We start from the raw sequence: 14558 nt of genomic DNA on the forward strand, positions 1-14558 counted from the left end.
AACTCACCTGCAAAATATTGCTTATAAATTTCTGCAGCTGATTTACATATTACTAATTCTAACAAAATATAAATTTTGCAGGTCCATTGCTGCTTCTTCAGGCCTTCGCTACCTCCACCATGTTTTCGTACAACTTCAAATATGGAATGACAAGCACAATGTTCTTTAGACTATTATATTCCTCCTCGAACCTCTTTTGTTACAATTCATTGTTTGTATTTTCCATTTCAAACTTGAAAAAGGATGTTTCAAGATCAAATACCATTTTCATGGTTTGTTTCCTCACAACTATTTGTGTTTTCCATTTCAATCTTTAAAAAGGATGTTACAACACACTATTTGTATTTTCCATTTCAAACTTTAAAAATGATGTTACAATACACTATTTGTATTTTCCATTTCACACTTAAAAAAGGATGTTTCAACATCAAATACCATTTTGATAGTTTATGTCCTCACAACTATTTGTGTTTCCCATTTCAAACTTAAAAAGGGATGTTTCAAGATCAATGCCATTTTTATAGTTTATGTCCTCACAACCATTTCATTGTCAATGGGTTTTAACGTATTTTGTTTACAAAATCAATTGACTTTAATGATTATAATATGAATTTTCCATTTGAGTAATGGTTTCTTAAATAGCCCTTTCCAAATCAATATGGTTGCCCGGTTGTTGTTCGCATATTAATTTAATTTCCCATTTGAATAATGATTTCTTAAATAGCCCTTTCCAAATCAATATGGTTGCTCGGTTGTTGTTCGCATGGATTCATTCATTTATCTTCACCTTTAACTCCACAATTTTTACCAACTACAAACAAAGGTCTCCAAACAGGTTCAATGCATATTTATGGCTACTTGCATTACATTTCAACGGTTTTAGGCATCGCTCCCTCAAATTAAAAATCGAATTCATCGACCCTTGCTTCCAAAAAAGCCCGCAAAAGCCTATTCATGTTTCAATATTCTTCCACGCACTATGCCTTGCGGCTTTTCCTTTGCAACACTAGGTGCAAATGCTAGTAGGTAATAGGTTGCATGTATGATTTCCTAGCTACTTTTGGCATCCATGGTATATGCATGTGTGTATTTAGTTTATTTGTTGTCATTGACATGGGTTTTTCCAAGTTTGAAATTGGTTTTAGCCTTGCCTTTCCATTTCGAGATAGCCATGGTGTGATGAGATTCATTCTTGGTTGAGATTTAGATTGCTAGAAGGTTTTGGATCTGGATGAGTAGGTCTCAGGAAAATCCCAAGGGTTGGGGGTGGAGATGGTTTTCTCCGAGAAGCCCTTGACATGTGGGTGGAAACAGGAAAATTCCACAAGGGACGGTGAAGGAATACTGAGGCATCCAAGCTCGGTTTGGTTTTATGATCTCGAGGCTGATTTAGGTGAGATCAAGGTAGGGTGAGGGTGGAGGTGGTTTAACCTATGGATTTCCTTGATTGTATATGGATTGGTCTATCCCATGAGTTCCCACATTCATGCTTGGAATATGGCACAAGGGTGATTGGTTGAAATAAAGATTTGGTTCAGCCCAATCTATCATCGGGTGGTACATGGAAATACCTAACTTGGTTGTCTTTTTCATATGTTAATAAGAGCTAAGTTCCTCTTTTACTTTATGAGTAAATGTACTTGTTCAGATGTGGCTTTAATGGTTTTTCTATCATTGTTATTATTCTGGTTATATGTTGGTTATAAGCATGGTTTTATGATAGATTCAAGTTGTGGCTCTTATCAAGTTTTGGTTGGTAAGTGAATGGTTAATGAATGTATGACCTAATAGATGTTATTGCAACCATTGTGAGAGGGCATTAGAATTTCTTTATGATTCTCATATAAGTTTCATATCTCTGTATTTAGATATGCATTCATGCCCTGTAGATTTCATGTTCACTATGTATTTGATGGAATGGATTTCATGGTTAGACCTGGTTAGGTCAAGTCCTTGTCTTAGTTTTGTGTTAAAGGTTTTGCCCTTGTGTCATTTGTTATTATAGAAAGTTTCATTAAGTTCTGGGCAGAGGTCTGGATCCTAGCCATGAAAAAGGGGCTCAGATCTCAGGGTCACATGCACAAAATTGAGTAAATTAGTCTACAATCGTTGGGAAGTAGGGTCATCCATGTTACTAGAGGGTTAGTGTCATTGGCTTGCCTTGTTATGCAAGTGACTAAGGCTTCATATCATTGAAAAGGAAATTTATCTTAGGGTCTAGGAACCTGGAGTGGTTGTTTAGCTCCCGTGGGTCTTGTAGCACCTGAGGGAAGTCAATGAAGTTTCAGTTTGTCGATTCCACTTACTTAATTGTACTTAGGAGGTTGAGTCATGTTATAGTATCCCTCCACTCATGTTTACCTAATAGGCTGGTGAAAGTGGGTAAATGTTGGAGGTGGCGTTACAAAGTGGTATCAGAGCAGGTTGCACTCTCTTTGGGATAATATATGATACCATAGAGTGGTATCAGAGCATTGTTCAAACACTTGGACTTGATGGGATATATGCATGTGGTTATGCATGCATTTCCATGGTTATGGTTGTCATGCATGAGGTCATGGCATGTAGCTGGTATTGTCATGCATGATGTTGGCATATTGATGTGATTATTATTATACATGTATCATGCTAATGTGGAATGATTTTGCAGATGAGATAATCCTCCCTAAATGTCATTGAGGTATGATTTTGGTTTTGGTATCTATTTGATTTATCTGGCATGGTATACTTGCAGGAGAAAGAGAATCAAAGATGACGAGCAAAATGGTGGACTACAGTTCACATGACTCTCACTACAGATTAGTTGGGCAACAAGGAGATGTGTATTCTCCTAATATAACATATACATTGAGGATTTTGAGTGCAGAGATAAGCATTTGTAAGGAAGACAATGACAGGTTGGTTGAGGCTCAGGAAAGGCTTGCAAGGGCTTAGGAAAAGTAGGCACAAGTTAATGCAGACATCCTTTAGAGTTTGTCAAACTTGCAGAAACAAGGACAGTTGAGGATTAGTCAAGAATAGGAAGAGAAGACTAATGGGGCATATGGTAGTAGGTCTCGGTCAGAATACTTGTTGGATAGAGTGGACACATTTAGAGGTGGGCTAGTATGTATGGATTTCACTATAATTCTTCCTCCAGGAGACATCATAGTCATCACCATCCTCATCCTTAGAGGAGGAATGAGTACTGTCCATAGGATTTCAATAAAGTCAAGACTCCTACATTTGATGGAGAGATGAAGAAGTCAAAAGATATAGAGGCATGGTTGCTTGGGATGAAGAAATTCTTTAGATTACATAACTATTCAGAGAACATGAAAGCTAAAATATCCACCTTCAGTATTAAAGGGAAAACATATATTTGGTGGGAATTTGTGAATAATTTCAGAGGCATTCTAGAAGAAGAGTTGATTTGGGATGAGTTCGAGAGACTTTTCAAGAAGAAGTACCTATCAGAAAGGTATTATGATGACAGAGCTAAGGTTCTTTATGAGTTGCAAATGGGTTCCATGACAGATGATGAGTATACTAGTAGGTTTCTAGAGTTGCTGAGGTATGTGCCTTACCTCAAGGATGGTAAAGTGAATATTCAAAGGTTCATTAGTGGGTTTCTCGTAGCATATAGAGACCAAGTTGAGTTTGATGAGCCATGGTCATTGGAGGAATCCATTAGGAAACTGAAGCATTATTGTGAGAAATCATAGCATAAAGCTAAGACTAACCCTGATATGAAGGGGAAATGAGAAAGTTAAAGGGAAGAGGCCACCGAAACGGGGAATACCTCAAGATGCAAGTGAGAAATAGAATGCGGTTCCTTATAAGAATTTTAATGCAACTGAGAAGGGACATGGGTCATAGCCTGGAGAGCAGCAAAATAGAGCTGATGGTAGAGGACTGCTACAATGATGGATTTGTGGCAAATATCATCACAAGAAGAATTTTCCATTGTACCAGGGTGGAAGGCCTAAGATCTATAGTGCTAAGGAGGTGCAGACAATTGGGGATGCTGGTCATAGAATTCCTTAGATTTATGCAATTGTGGACAACAAGCATGCCGATCACCAGGAATCCATTATTGAGATGGAAGGTAAGCTCTGTGAATGATTTGTTTCTATTTTTGTTGAACTTAGTTAGAATTATAGTTATGATAATACTAACGTGGCGGATAAGTGTGGTTTGAGAAAATAAGTGCATGCAGAGTCTTGGTTGGTGCAGTTGGCTATAGGTGCTAAAAACAGAGTTCATCATTGGATAAGATCTTATGCATTTGAGCTAAATAGTATGCCTACATTAGCACATCTAAATGTGCTTCCATTAGGATCATATAGTATGATTTTGGGTGTAATTAGTTGTACCTTCACAAGACCAAAGTAGATTGTTATGACAAGGCTATTAAGTGTCTGGATGATAATGGGGATACGATAATTTTGCAGGGAAATATGAAGCCTACATCAATTAGGATGGTTACAGATATGCAGGCTAAGCACAATCGCTAGAAGGTGTGTGTACTATTTGCAGTTCATATTTCTAATGACAAGGGTAAGGATTTTGAAGATGTGGAAGTCCTTAAGAAGTATCATGTCTTGCAGCAGTTTCAAGATGTGTTTCCAACAAAGATTTCAGAGTTTCCTTCCCAGAGGGAAGTGGAATTTTCTATTGAGTTGGTACTAGGAGCAATGCCAGAATCAAAAGCAGCATACATGATGAGCACTCCATAGCTAGTGGAATTGAAGTTGTAGTTGAAGGAAATGCTTGACAAGGGATACATTAGGCCAAGTGTATCACCTTGGGGTGCACCGATATTGTTTGTGAAGAATAAGGATGGTAATCTCAGGTTGTGCATTGATTAAAGGTAGCTAAACAAGGTGATGATCAAGAATACATATCCATTTCCAAGGATCGATGACTTGTTTGACTAGTTGAAGGAAGAAACAATGTTCTCAAAGATTCATTTGAGATTAGGATATCATCAAGTACACATCAAAGAAGATGACATCTACAAGACTTGTTTTCGGACTAGGTATGGGAATTATGATTTTTTTTTGGTTCCTTTCAGTTTCGCTAATGCTGCAACTACTTTCATGTACTTAATGAATAGTGTGTTGCATCCTTATTTGAACAAGTTTGTGATTGTATTCATTGATGACATATTGATATATTATAAGAATGAGGAAGAACATGCAGAACACTTAGCAACAATATTGAGATTCCTAAGAGAGCGATAGTTGTATGCCAGGCTTAGTAAGTGTAGCTTCTTTTAGATAGAGGTACATTACTTGGGACATGTTATCTCCAAGGAAGGCATAGTAGTGGACCCGGAAAAGATAAGAGTTATCATGGAGTGATTAGCTCCTAAGAATGTGGATGAGGTCATATTGTTCATGGGGTTAGCATGTTACTACATGAGGTTCATCAAGAACTTATCATGGATTTCATATCCTATTACATCATTGTAGATGAAAGGAAATAAATTTTAATGGATAGAGGAATGTGAAACAAGTTTTGAGCAGTTGAAGTAGTTGATTACAAATGCTTTAGTGTTAAAGATTGCAGATCCAGATAAAGAGTTTGTGGTGTGCACATATGCTTGCAAGAAACGACCTGGTGGAGTTCTGATGTAGGAGGGATAGGCGGTGTGCCATGAATCAAGGAAACTGAATGAGCATGACCAAAATTATGTGACTCATGATCTTGAGTTGGCAACAAGCATGCATGCCTTGAAGATGTGGAAACACTATCTTCTTGGCAGGAGCTTTGTATTGATGAGTGACCATAGTGGACTGAGATGTCTATTTGACCAACTTAATCTAAATGTTAGGCAAGCTAGATGGTTAGCTACCCTTAGTGAGTTTGACTTTGAGATTAGATACATTAAAGGAAATGAGAACATGGTTGCAGATTCCCTAAGTAGGAGAGTACAAGTAAACCATGTTGCAGTTGTGAGTTCTTATGCGATGGATTTATAGGATAGAATCTTACAGGCAGGACAACAAGATGACAGGTACCAAGAACTTAAGCACAAGTTACAATAGGGTACTAGATGAGCAGGATGTGGATTATCATCTCACGACATGTGGCTTGGGGTGATTTAGGGACAAGATCTATGTTCCAAATGACAGTGATCTCAAGAAGCTTATCTTGAGGGTATTTCATTTCAAGCCATATTTAGGTCACTTGGGATATCAAAAGACTTTGACAGTTGTGAAGAAGTTCTACTATTGGCCAAATTCGAACAAGGAAGTGGCAGAGTTTGTTACTAGATGTCTAGATTGTGAGCAGGTGAAATATGAGTGTAATCACCCAACTGGTTTTTTACCGCTGATTCATATTCCAGAGTGGATATGGGAGGTTATTTCCATGGATTTCATTATAGGTTTGCTGCGGAAATCGAAGCAGCATGATTCCATCATGGTTTTAATCGACAGGTTGAGCAAGGTAGTTCACTTCATTCCAGTGAAGACTACTTATTCAACTAGTGAGTTGGCACATGTCTTCATCAGGGAGGCAATGAGGTTGCATGGTGTTCCGAACAAGATCACGTTGGAAAGAGATGAAAATTTCACTTCTAGGTTTTGGAAGGAGTTATTTGTAGGTTTGGGCATAGAGTTGGCCTTTAGTACAACTTATCATCTGCAAACACGTGGACATACATAGAGGATGAATAAGATACTGGTGGATATGTTGAGGATGTATGTCATGCAACAACAAAGGACGTGGGAGGAGTACCTTCCACTGGTTGTGTTTGCTTAGAACAATGGTTATGAAGTTTCACTGAGGATGATTTCATTTGAGGAACTCTATGGGTGGGATTTTAATACACCCATTGGTTGGAGTAATTCATTGAACATGGTACTTATAGGGCCATACATATTGGCGGAGATGGAACAAGAAATGCAGGTTATAAACAAGAATCTAAAGGCAACACACGATAGATGAGTTATGTAGACAACACAGGTCATTTAAGGAGTTTCAAGCTGGGGAACATGTGTACTTGAGCATCAAGCCCAAGAAGAGCTCCTTGAGGATTGGGTCATGTGCCAAGTTGACACCTTGTTATTGCGGGCCTTTTGAGATCCTTGAGATGATTGGACCAGTGGCTTACAAACTTGCACTACCTCCAACTGTGAAATTCCATGATGTTTTCCATGTTTCATTACTTAAAATATATGTGAAAGTTGTTGATCATGTAATATATTGATTGTTCTCTATTGCAGGTGGATCCAAAAGGAGAATTCCAACTTGAACCTCAATGCATATTGCAGCGAAAAAAAATCATGCTCCAAAACAGAGCAATCAAGCAAGTGACAGAGCAATGGAAGCACTTTGGGCTCGAAGAAGCTACATGGGAGATGGCTAATAAGATGTAAACTATGTATCCTTCATTATTTGTTGGTGGAGGCAAATGATTTGTTGGTATATGTACATATTTATGTATGGTTGATATTGTGAATACCACAATGATTTGTGTTATAAATCTCCAATAAACGGTATGGTTGTCATGTTGTCATGTTTGTCATGATGGTTTTGTTTTTGGGCATGTTGTCCATTGTAATTACTGCAATGAGATGGGTTATAGAGCTCCATGCGTAGTATGTTTTTCTTTTCAATGGTCTTGTTGGTCATAGGTGTCATAGAACACTGAGAACAGTGTTCCCCTAAGGGGGGGGGGGGGGGGTTCTATAACAACCCCACGTTAAAAGTTCATGTAATAAAGTTAATAAAGGAAAAATAAGACCAAGGTGAGGAGACATGTATTTCAATCTGAATGTTTGGAAAAACATCCTAATGGGTGTTAATTTGGTTTATTATGGCTAAGGGGAAATTGGCAAAGGCATTGGAAAAGCATTTGAAAAAGGAAAAAGGAATTATTGGCATTTATTTTATGAAAATAAAGGAAATTAGGAGAAAATAAAGATGAAATGTCACAGGTTGCATGTGAGGAGTAAATTGAAGGAAAATAGAGGGAAAATGAAGAAATTAGAGGCATCAATAATAAGAATACATCAGAGCATCAGTTTGGGGCCTTTTCTCAGTTCAGTTTTGGAATTGGTTTCAGAGAGGAGAAAAGCACCAAGAGGAGAAGGAGAGAAAAGGAAGGACAAGGAAAGAAAATGAAGGACAATGAAAGAAAAGGAAAGCAAGGATAAAGAAAGGAAGAGTTCGATCAAGCAGTTTCAACGGGAATACTTGCAGGTAACATGTTGAATATATGATTTCCTAGCTGGTTTTGACATTCATGGTATATGCATGTGTGTATTTGTTGTCATTGGCATTGGTTTTATCGGGTTTGATAGTGGTTTCAACCTTGTATTACCATTTCTAGATAACCACGGTGTGATGGGATTCATTCTTGGTTGAGCTTTGGATTGTCGGAAGGTTTTGGATCCGGGTGAGGTGGTATGAGGAAAAACCCAAGGGTTGGCGGTGGAGATGGTTTTCTCTGGGTAGCCCTTTGATAGGTGGGTGGAGACAAGAAAATTCTTCAAGGGATGGTGAATAAATATTGAGGCATCCAATCTTGGTTTGCTTTTGTTATCTTGGGATCAGTTTAGGTGAGATAACAGTAGGGTGAGGGTGGAGGTGGTTTAACCTATGGATTCCCTTGATTTTTTTGTGGATTGTTTGTCCCATGAGATCCCGCATTTATGATTGGAATATGGAAAGAGGGTGATTAGCTGAAAGAAAGATTTGGTTCAGCCCAATCTATGGTCGGGTGGTATGTGGAAGTCCCTGACTTGGCTGGATTTTTCATATGTTAATAAGAGCTAAGTTCTTTTTGTATTTTATGAGTAAATGTACTTTTTAATATGTGGCTTTAATAGTTTTTCTATCATTATTATTATTTTGGTTATATGCTAGTTATAAGAATGTTTTTATGACAAATTCAAGTTATGCTTCTTATCATGTTTTGGTTGCTAAGTGAATGGTTAATTAATGCATGACTTAATAGATGTTATTGCAGCCATTGTGAGAGGGAAATAAACCTTTTTGATGATTCTTAGATAATTTTTAGATCTCTTTATTCAAATATGCATTCATGACCTATAGATTTCATGTTCACTATGTGTTTGACAGAATTATTGTCATGGTTAGACCTAGTTAGGTCGATTTCTTATCTAAGTTTTGTGTTAAAGGCTTTTTCCTTGTGTCATTTGTTGTTCTGGAAAGTTTCATTAAGTTCTGGGCAGAGGTTTGGATCCTATCCTTGAAAAAGTGGATCATATCACGAGGTCACATGCACAGAACTGAGTAAATTAGTCTACAGTGGTTGGGAGGCAAGGTCATCCATGCGACTGGAAGGTTACAGTTTCTGACTTGCCTTATTATGTAAGCAACTGAGGATCCATATCACTGAAAAATAAATTTATCTTGGGGTTTGGGCACCTCGAGTGGTTGATTAGCTCTTGGGGTTCCTGTAGCACCTGAGTGAAGTCAATAAAGTTTCAAGTTGTTGATTCCACTTCTTAATTATATTTTGGAGATTAATTTATGTTATAGTAGCCCTCCACTCATGTTTACCAGGTAGGCCAGTGAAAGTGGGTAAATTTGGGAGGTGGCATTACAAAGAACATGAAAATGTTTCTGATGAATCTCCACTTAAGAAGAACAAGACTAAAGAATCTAAATTCAAAGACATACTGATAAATATTCTCTTACATATCCTTCTTAGGCTACTATTTTAAGTTTTGAAATATGTTTTGATTTCTTGAGTTTGTAGATCTAATATATCTTGTTAGAACATTTTTGGATTGTCTAAGTTGTAAGTATCCCTAAGAAAGATTGGTTTAAGAGGGAGCCTTCACCATTTTACCAAAAGATAAGTATCTTGTTCCTTGTTTCCTCTTTTATGTTTGGTTTCCTCCTCACATCAAAATTTGCTTATATTATATACTAATAACCTTTCCCTTATATCTTCCTTGGTTAGGAAATCTTGTAGAATGCACAAAGGTTATGGAGGAGACTTCAAACGAAAGACTTGAATCATGCCAAAGAAGTAATGTTGCAAAGGAATTACTTCAAGAACTAAAGTCCTACAAGATTTTTCAAAGAAAAACTTAGGGTATGTCTTAAATTACAAGTTTTGTTACAAGGTTCCTTTCATACAAAAGGTATGATCATTCTTATTTTTAAGTTCTCTTTACATTACTAACATCATTTTGTGTAGGATTTTGAATCTTAAAGATCCTTGTTACGGTGATTAATCATTAGATTGAATCAACCCTCTTTATACATCATTTGATTATTCTTGAGAAACCCTAACTCTTAGGGTTCACTGTAAAACCCCAACCTCTTGTTGCTAAGGGTATGTCAATGTTAATAATGAAATCCTAGTCTACTTAGGGACTTTTTATGAAGTCTAGAAATCTTATTCTTTTGAAGTTTAGGGTTTTGATAATGTTATGATAAAACCCCTAGTCCTTTAGGGTTTGTTGTTAATGTCTAAATGAAACCCTAGATCTTTAGGGATTGGTAAATTAGGGTTTATAAGAAAAAACCTTGTAATAGTTATAGTAAAATCCTAGGATTGAAACCCTAGGTATATATTCATCTGTTTGATCGAAAACCTAGCATGAATTATTCAATGTATTGATATTACCTAGTAGATATTGTTGTGAAATGCTAGTGCATGATTATGAAATCATAAATATCTGTTGGGGAAATTACATGTGTTATAATTCCAACATTAAATTATCAATCTGAGACTTGTAAGCTTCGGTCCACAAGCACAGGTAACACAGGATCAGAGCATGTAATCTAAACTAGAAATGAAATCAATTTACTATTTAAGTACATAATTTCTATATCTAATTGAAATTAATAAATTAAGGAAAACACGCTCAAACAATACTAATAAGAAATTCTAGTTAATGTGCAAACGAAACTAACTCTAATTAATCATAAACCAAGCAATACAAACTATCATTCTAACGATTTCAATCTTAATCTAAATAATGGAAATCTTAAATCGAACACTAAGATCTATTTAATCTAAATGCAAGAAAGTAATCTTAATCTAATGCAGGAAAGTAATCTTAATCTAATGCGGGAAAGTAATCACACTTACAGTTGAAATAAACCCTATTCTAATGCAGAAAATAACCACAATTCAAACAAAGTTGTAACTAATCTAATTCCCGGGACATGAAAGCACTCAAGCTAATATCTTCATTCAACTCTAATGCATCTCAAAACTAAGCTACAAACTCAATCAACAATTGTTATCTTGTCACGTTACTTATGAGCATTCCAATATCGAAACATGATGTTATAGGATACTATGTCGAATGGGAAATATATAGGATGCATGATTATAAATCAATTCCAATTCAAGCTTATGACAAAGTTATCAACCTTTATATTAAAAACATCTTTTAAATATTCTTAACGGTACGAATGTAATGGAGAATCCATTCATGAATTGAAATCATTAATCTACACAGTCCTTTCTGGTTTGCAAAGGATCTAAAGACAAGATATTCATTCGTTTCAAGGAAAGCAAAGTGAAATTTTAAGTACAGAACAAAAAATGGTAATTCTAAAATCTAGCTACCAAACATCTTCAAAACAAAATCTAAACTTCTGAATCTAAATCAAACACAGTTCCTATAATCTATATCAATTGCAGGACTTGCTTCCAGGTGGTGGTGGGCCCTTGCCACTCCTGGAGCAAGCCTAAACTAACTCAATAAAAATGAAATTCAAAACACAGTCATAATACTTACAGAGAATTTAGAGATGAAACAAAATTCAATTAAGATGCAATTATTATTACAACAGAGCTTCAATCCATCCTTTATTCCTTCCCTGCTTCTCTTCCTTTTAAAAACTTCCAAAATATTACAATACAAAGTATGGCTGAGATATTTATAAGATTTACAAGGCGAATTAGTCATTTTCCACAATTATGGAAAATTGAACAATTTTAACAAACTGACCTCAAAGATATTAGCATATCTTCCTAACCATGCAGAATTTGGGAAACGTGTTTGGAGGGAGCCTAATTTTTTATATTTGAAACACAAAATCTCTCTTGGATTTGTCTCATTAAAATCCATATCCTTTGAAAGCGTGCCCAAAGTTGGATGTTTGGCTCTTTTTGCAAGATTCTAGAACTCTGGAAAAGAAATCATTTTTTTACAAAACTGCCTCCAAGACCCACTTATAACTTTTACAAAATTCGAATCTGGAGAATTTTTTTGGATATAGATAATTGGTTATATTGTTAACAAACCCATTTTCTCAGATGTTCCAGATTCACCTCCAGCTGCACGAAACTCAAGGTCAAACTTAGAAGTTTGGAAACCGTGCAAATTTTGAACAGATTTGTTAATTAGCTCCTAGGGACCCACATGTGCGACCTGGGTGCAATAAAATACATGGGAAGGTATTAAAACATTATTTTGGACAATAACCTCCCTCGGTTTTCCCCAGAAGCATGCCGAAATGTCGAAACCCCAAGTTGGATATTCCCATACTCTACTTGCGCCAACTAGTTTAATTGACTTGTGAGGAATTTTGGCAATGGAACCCTACGACAAATGAACTTAGCAAAAAATGGTCATTAGTAAATCAGGGAAAAATCATCTCTAACCATCGAAAAGCTAAGAAAACTAATGATAATCAACCACATGATGCAAAATGTAATTTGGTGGCAAGTTGAGGAATTATGGTACGGAATGAGTTTAAAACATAGGGATTTAGGGTATGAATGGTGATATTGTATGATAGAAAAATGGGCATATTCGAGGCCCAACATCTCCCCCCATTCCTGAGGGTTTTCAAGTCCTCATGCAAACAAATCTCCTGCTCATTGAATTTTCGTCATTGCTTTGCAAATGTTGGCTCTTGTGGGACAACATTGCTTGAATATTTGGAGGTGTTGGTTCTTGTGGAGTAGTAATACTTGAATACTTGGAGGTGCTGATTCTTGTGGAGCAGTACTTTTCATATTTTAATATATCATGCTTATTTACTGAGAAATAGAAATTGAGGACAAGTAATGAATGGATGAGGAAAAGACGATCAATGAAATGAGGTGGTAATGGATATGGTGAATGGGTGCTTGCATACTCTGTCTTTGTGAGGCAAATGTTTATAGGTAGTTTCCTTAATCATTCCATGGCAGTAATGACTTCATATTGTGAATAGAATGCATGGAGAATGCACTATAGAGACTGCCTTTATTAATGCTCCATAAGGTTTTTTCTTTTAACATGGTCTTGTAATCAGAGTATAAGTCATTTTATTATGAGTGGCAAATGGAAGGAAAATAGAAGGATAATGATTTATGAAAGATGAAATGCATGGAATGAGAAGTGGTGAATCATTAAGCTTCCTAAACCTTTTAATGAATTAGAGAATCTTAAGCCAAATTTACCTCAAGTTTTACCTTGGTTGTTGATGTGTCTCGTGCTGCAAGATGAAGTGGATGATGGAAAGGCTCAAGCTGATGTGACTGTTGATCTAACCTGTGAAGAACGCTGAAGGAAGAGCTAAAGAGTTGAAGGATGAACTGAAGAGCTTAAGGATGAACTGAAGGTCCCCTTCTCCCCCATGCCTGAGGAGTTGTATGTCCCCAAATAACAGAGGAAAGGTGACTACTGCTGTAAATGACAATGGAGATGCTGATACAAAAATCCAAACTGCTGCAAATTTGTGTTGAGATCACAAAACCATATAGTCTTTAACCACTACACACCCGTGTGCAATCTTGTATATGTGAACAAATGGTGTTGATGTCGAACATAAGCAAGAATCATTGGATTACCAACCATTGAGAAAGTCATTAACCAATGTGAGATATCCCACCTTTGATGTCAATGGGAATCAAGGCACTAGGTACATTCTACTAGCCATGAATAGATTTGTCGAAGTTGAATGGATTGCATAATTCATCTACTAAGAAACATTGATGTATTTCCTTAGTAGATGACAAGGATACCTGTCATTAAGGCAGGTAGGCTCCCAGGTACCTTATGTAACCCTAACCCTAATCCTAGATAATGTGTTGATGTCGATGGGATAAGGCTTGTGGGCAGGTGGGCCTTAAGGAACCCCACATCAACCAACTTGACTACAAAAATATTGACTTGAAAGATACATGATCTGAAGAACTCATACAAATTTACAAACTTTATTGGGAACTTTTCCCTCCAGTTACCTGGTTTTCAAGCAAAGTCCCTGTCCAGTTGCTGGTTTTCACAAAAGGACTTATTTTTCTCTTTACTATTTTCATTTATTTATTTACAATACTAATATACTGGAGAAACAATGCCCTCCTTCAAGTGAAATAGAACTTCCAATGAATCCATGTGTGGATTAGGTACAAAGATATATTCATGCTGAGATTTAACATATAAGGTTTAGAATGTACATAAGCATGAAATATCAACAACTTTGAAAGATGTGATAAAAAGAGTATTTGAAGATGAGAGTGGTACTTTGATTGGATTGTGATCTGGAACCAATGCTCGATGTAATCCTGGTGGTATTGACCCATTTCTTCATTTGGACCACTATGAAAGTCCTCCTCGGTCATGCTAGGCAAACATAGATAA

Source organism: Pinus tabuliformis, chromosome 4_1, assembly GCF_031772625.1.
Source record: "Pinus tabuliformis cultivar Carrire ecotype Pingquan chromosome 4_1, CPIR1, whole genome shotgun sequence".
NCBI lineage: Eukaryota > Viridiplantae > Streptophyta > Pinopsida > Pinales > Pinaceae > Pinus > Pinus tabuliformis.